Here is a 7021-nt window from a genome sequence, read left to right on the forward strand (position 1 = left end):
GAGAGAGATGTAGATATAGATATATAGATATATATGATATGGCCTTTGCATTGCATTGTCACAACATATTTCTCTGTGTGGAAATCAAGCTACTTTCCGCGAGGAAAGCGCTTTGTCACTATGCAGCACAATCCAATTAAAAAAAAAAATCTGCGTGCAAGTGTATTTGTTTCACTTTCAGAGTGGATTTTCCCCCCAGAACTTTGCTTGCCGTGGGTTCTGTTACGTTTGATGAGAGAATGCTACACACCGGACCTCGGTTTACCGTCTCATCCGAATGGCTAGCGTCCAGGGAGAAAATTCTGGCGACTGTGGGATTCGACCTCGGACCCTCAGATGCTATCGCTTCCAAGGTGTCCACCACTAAGCCGCCACTCCACTGTGTATAATCACAACATCTTTCATGCTTGTAAGTTTCAGTCGTCATCATGATCACGATCATCAACATGTACTAAAAGAAGAAAATTAAGTACAAAATATATTATGATACCCAAACATGTAACTGATATCCAAGTTACGAGCCAAACAAACATGTTTATGCAGAGGCGTTAAAAGTAAATAACGTCTGGAGCTGGACAAAGTTTTATCAAAATCAGGAAAAGAGAACAAAAACGCTTCACTTTCTCGTTCATTCGACCTGCCACGAAATCGCCTCAAGTGGACGGCATACAACATTGTGTGGAAATCTATTTCTGCATATTCCTGGATACCCCTGCCTCCAACCTCAGTTTAAAATAAATACTTCTACTTGTGCGTTCCTACTAAGTGTTACCTTCATTGTAAAGAAAACTAAAGTTTTGTTATTCGAAACCTTGATCTCTAGGAAGAAATCTAACCTTTGTCTTGCAAGCTGTGCTCTCACCCCTTGTTATAATTGATAGGGACAGTAAAACGAAATCTTCTGTGTACCATCTTGTCATTCTGTCTGGTGGAAGCATTCCAAAAAACATTCCATATGCTAATCTGGTAATGGGAGGCGGGTAGTGATGATGGTGGTGGTAGGACACACACACACACACACACACAGAGAAAGAAAAACAAGGTCAGCACTAAGATTCCACAACTCACTGGCAACACAAATCAAAAAGCCTTTATCAGAATAATTTGTCCACTCCTCTAATAAAGCCAGTCCACACGCTGTTGTCAACCAGTTCACTCACAGCACCGATATAATGTGCATAAACCCACCCACCCCATGGTATGAGACGTAAGTCATGAGAATCAACGAGCTAACCTGTACACCAGTTTCGCATGTAGAGTCCGAAACGTGCTTACCACTATTTTTGCCTATGATGGAAATAGGTTCTGTTAGAATAAAAGAATAAGAAATAGTAAAAGAAAAAAAACAACAACCCAGTACCAGTCGTCCCTCTCTCTGGCAGGCAGCACGATCTGAACAGCATCCCTTGTATCGATTCATCCTTTTCCCCTGGTGGTAAAAGCAAAGTCTGAAGGACACTGTGCCACCTCCCAGCTAGGTATCGGAGTTTCAACAAGGGAAGGGCAGACTGGACGGTCAAACACAGGCAAACGGACGTTTAAAGGCAAGGGGATAAGAAGAAGAAGAGACATGAGACACGGAAGCACAGGCTGTGGAGGGAGAGAGAACGCCAGAAGACTGGGAGGAAGAGGGTAGGGATAGGGAAAGCGAAAGGAGAGTGGCAGAGGAGGAAGAGGTGGTGGTGGTGGTGGAGGGGAACAACAGAACAAGCTAGGAGGGAGAAAAGGCACGTTTTCCCCATCACTGACGCTGATCTTACATCAGTAGCTCCTTTCGTTTCTATACAGCTTTGCAACCCCAACCCCACCCCCCACCCCCGGGCTAACAAGACAGGATCTGGACCCAGTCAGTCTCTCCCTGTCTCTGTCTGTCCCTCTCAGTGTCTTCACCCCCCTCTCACTCTGTCTCCCAAAGTAGGTCAAGTGCTCTTCACGTTTTGTTGATGACATCTGAGCTGATCTTCCCAACTTTTCCTTCCTTTACTCTCTTTTATTTCCTTTCACTTGTGGAGAAATATCACCTTTACCCCCCTCCTCTTTCTCTTATACATACACACACACACACACACACACACACATATATATATATATATATATAGTGTGTGTGTGGGGGGGGGGGGGGGGGGGGGGGGCGCACGCGCGCTCGCGCTCTGAAAACCAACCAACTGTTAAAAAATAATATTTCTGACAAATCAGGATAGCTGTGAACATTACTCTTTTACAAAATCATAGAAACAAGATAACCTAGTTAGTAAATCACAAATGGCATGTACTTACATTCTGAGAAAAAGCATTTTACATTCATTTCTAAACCATTAGACCAAGCGTGTCTGATGATAAAATATTTCATGTTTTGGTGTTCGATTACCAGCACATTGCACATTCGAGATGACAATCACCTATGTCTTCATAGAAATAAAACAATCAAGGACAATAAAGAGGTACGCTTTCAGATCATGACTGAGAAAGTCAAGAGACAGTCCAAAAGGCCTAAAGCTTACAACTACACAAGCGGATTTGCTAAGATATATGGTAAAAGCGAGCAACAATATGGTTTAATTTTCCCCAAACTTCCAGATGTCAGTGAGTTGACTCAAAGCCGAAGATCGTATAAGCAGAAATCTGTCTCCACCATCATCCATCTCACCCTCTATCTCGTGAGAATCACTCTACAGTGTAAAAAAGAGTTTCGTCAGGCGAAAACTTTAAAGCACCACACATGACCTTTATCTTGCAAGCTGCGCTCTGACCTCAATTTTCTTTCTTGTGGGGACAGTGAAAAAAGCCTACTACGTGTTAAACTGTTATTATATTCCCGAAAGAAGCGCTCCAAAAGCACTCTTTGCAAATCTGTCTCCCCCTCTGCGAATGGGGGGGCCGGGGGGAAGGGGGGGGGGTTAAGTAAAACTGTCTAGATAGTCTATCACTCACCGGCATACACAAATCTATAAGCTGCTCCAGAGCAACTGGCGAAACCTTCTGATTAGGACAATCCAGAATCTGCTTTCACCTGCTCTACCAAATTGAATCCAAGATTCCACTAAAAACAAAGCTCTATATACTAATAAGCTACTTTATGATATGAAGTATTAATAAAAATATTTTTTTTAAAAACACCTCAGAACGAGAGTCCACACGTACACACCATTTCAGCCAGACCTGTCCAGTCAGTCCTTTCACAAGGATGGTCCCAAAACGTGGTCTTCACCATTGCGTCACTTATGTAAACGAAGCCCTATGTAAGCGTAAGATTTCTACTGCAAAAGGAAAGGTTAGGATAATGCGTTCATTCCTCTTGTGGAAATCATCTGCAAGCCCCCTCCGCACTGACACATCCTTTGCACTGATGGTAAAGGGAAAGTCCAAAGGTGACTGAGTCATCTACCAGCTGGCTGAGTGTCTTCAACAAAGACGGACACGTTAGAAAAGTCAGATGCACATACGTGGAAGTCTGAAAGAGAATGAAAGCAGACAAACTGTACAAGGGCAGCAGGTCTGGAAACAGCAGCGGCACTGGTGGGTCAAAAGAAGATTTAGGGGGAACAGAGGGGGTAAGGGGGAGGGGGTGGGAGAGAAGGAGGGGGTTGTGAGTAATGGGAAGCGATGGGGAGGGTAGAAGGGGGGGGGGGGATAAAGGGAGAACAGGCACGTTTTCCCCATCACCGCCTGCTGATCTTCTTACATCGGCTGCCCCCCCCCCCCCCCCCCTTTTTTTTTTTCAATTTCACCACAGCTCTTGCCCTTGGGCCAACAGGATCTGGACCCGGTCATCTCTCTCTCTGTCTCTGTGTCTCGCTCTGTGCCTCTGTCTCTGTCTGTCTGTCTCTCTCTCTCTCACACACACACGTGTACACACACACACACACACACACACACACACACACACACGTGTACACACACATACATACACACACACACACACACATCCATGTATGTTTAATTTTGCGTTACTAATGGCTGCAGAAAACAACAGTGATGAATGTTGCTAACTTTGTTCACAAACTCTAGACAACAAGCAGAATAAAAAAAAAAATGATTCTTTCTTCATACGCATTGTTTACTCCACTTGTAAAGGGTCCTATACAATTAAACCATTTCTCTCTCTCTGTCTCTGTCTCCGTCTCTCTCTCTGTGCCTAAACTGATGTGATAATTTTTACTGTAACAACAGAAGCTGTAAGTTCTATCACATATACAGCGCCGTTTCGAAAATAGGATATCAAACACAGAAGGGCTCAAGCCAATAGGTTCCATCCTCACATCACTTTTATTTCTTTACATACAAGTCACCGAGAAGACCGGACGAATCTCTGTAAATTAAAAGTGACAAACCAAACCAAATTTTCCACCACAACCTCCACCACCACGACCACCACCACCACCAATAACAACGACAAGCAAAAAAAGAAAAGAAAAAGCAAGGGAAAAAGGGCAAAAAACCCCAAACAAACCAAAACAACAAAAGACCTAATTCCTAGCTCTGGCAAGATCAAAAGAGTTCATCAGATGTCAGCAAAATGGCGATGGGGCTTCCTGTCAAAGAACGCGTGCAAAGTCAGCAAAGAACTCCCGGACTCTTCATCTTCACCCTTCTTCCATGATGCCAGGAACTCACTTCACGCGGTATATGGGTGCCTGCATACTGGAGGCGGGGCAGACCAAAGGTTCCCGAGAGGATGGGGTACCCTATCAGGATCAGCTGCCAGCTTTGCAGTCAGCTCTGATGAATGGGACCGATCTGATGCCACAAAGGCTGCAACTCTTGGATGATGTATGAGTCAGAAAATGACCATCCCATCCCCTTCCTGACCCGTCTATAAAAAAAAAGAGAACAAAAAGTGTAAAATGTAAGACAAAAGAAAAAAAAAAAGATGAGAGAGAGTGTGGGGGATAAGAGAGAGAGAGAGAGAGAGAGAGAGAGAGAGAGAGAGAGCAGACACAGAAAGACAGACATACAGACAGAGAGCAGACACAGAAAGACAGACATACAGACAGAGAGCAGACACAGAAAGACAGACATACAGACAGAGACGGAGACAGAGACTGAATCAGGGAGACAGAAAGAATAAGAACGAATGCCTGGCAAGGCCATGCAAACGAATGCAACATAATAATAATAATGATAATGATAATGTTCTGTTTATTTTTAGGATGACAGCGGGGAGGGAAGGGGGAGAGGGTGAGGATGAAGGAAAGACAGAGTAGGGGAGAGAGACAGGGGGGATGGAAGGTAAGACAGAGTAGGGGAGAGAGACAGGGGGGATGGAAGGTAAGACAGAGTAGGGGAGAGACAGACAGGGGGGATGGAAGGTAAGAGAGAGTAGGGGAGAGAGACAGGGGGGATGGAAGGTAAGACAGAGTAGGGGAGAGAGAGACAGGGGGGATGGAAGGTAAGACAGAGTAGGGGAGAGAGACAGGGTGGTGGTGGAAGGTAAGACAGAGTAGGGGAGAGAGAGACAGGGGGGATGGAAGGTAAGACAGAGTAGGGGAGAGAGACAGGGGGGATGGAAGGTAAGACAGAGTAGGGGAGAGAGACAGGGGGGATGGAAGGTAAGACAGAGTAGGGGAGAGAGACAGGGGGGATGGAAGGTAAGACAGAGTAGGGGAGAGAGACAGGGGGGATGGAAGGTAAGACAGAGTAGGGGAGAGAGACAGGGAGGATGGAAGGTAAGACAGAGTAGGGGAGAGAGACAGGGGGGATGGAAGGTAAGACAGAGTAGGGGAGAGAGACAGGGGGGATGGAAGGTAAGACAGAGTAGGGGAGAGAGAGACAGGGGGGATGGAAGGTAAGACAGAGTAGGGGAGAGAGACAGGGTGGTGGTGGAAGGTAAGACAGAGTAGGGGAGAGAGACAGGGGGATGGAAGGTAAGACAGAGTAGGGGAGAGAGACAGGGTGGTGGTGGAAGGTAAGACAGAGTAGGGGAGAGAGACAGGGGGGATGGAAGGTAAGACAGAGTAGGGGAGAGAGACAGGGGAGATGGAAGGTAAGACAGAGTGGGGGGGAGAGAGAGAGAGAGTACGGGACAGAGACAGTTGATGATGGAATGAAAGAAAGAGAGGGGGGAATGATAGAGAGAAGTGACGGGAGAAGGAGAAAGGGAGGTAGAGTTGGGAAGAAATGCTGAAAGGAAAACCTCGCGAAGAAGGAGGATACAAGCTGGAAAGGTCAGTTCTACGACCCGGCAACTTCTGGTGGCATGCACCTGAGAGAGAGACAAGACAAGACAAGACAAGACAAAATTCTTTATTTTCGAGGATAACAGATAAGCACAGGTGCGCTTTGTTTTCGTCCAGTCCCCGCCCTGAAACAGGGTCTACACTTCAGAATACTACATTATATATGTCATTGCATGCACTACACAATGCTGCTTTAAAGTCATAGCATGCGAACACAATACTACTAAGCATGGTAATAATAAGACACACACACACACACACACACACACACACACACACACACACACACACACACACACACACACACACACACAGGCACAGGCACACACAAGCACAAGCATGGTATTAATAAACGACACAGGGAGAAGAACATAGAGAACACACACATACACACATACACACACACACACACTCTCTCTCTCTCTCTCTCTCTCTCTCTCTCTCTCTCTCTCTCTCTCTATATATATATATATATATATACACACACACACAAAGAGAAAGAGACAGAGACAGAGGCAGAAAGAGAGAGTGACAGAGAGAAAGAGAGCGCAGAGACATGGCACACGTGTTCGAGCGCGCGCGCAAACACACACACACACGCGCGCGCGCGCGCTGGACTAGCAAAATTATCAGTAACAACTGGCAGAAGATACAGAAACACTTTCGACAGGTTGTTCTCTGTCTGTCTGTCTGTCTGTCTGTCTCTCTCTCTATATATATGTATGCACACATATACATCAACCTAACATCAATTTCCTTTGACGTGGTTTTTTTTCATTATGTTATTGCTGTGATGTGGTTCTGTATAAATGTACACATCCCTTCAAGACAAGCAAATAATAAAT

This window comes from Babylonia areolata, chromosome 3, assembly GCF_041734735.1.
Source record: "Babylonia areolata isolate BAREFJ2019XMU chromosome 3, ASM4173473v1, whole genome shotgun sequence".
Taxonomy (NCBI): Eukaryota; Metazoa; Mollusca; class Gastropoda; order Neogastropoda; family Buccinidae; genus Babylonia; species Babylonia areolata.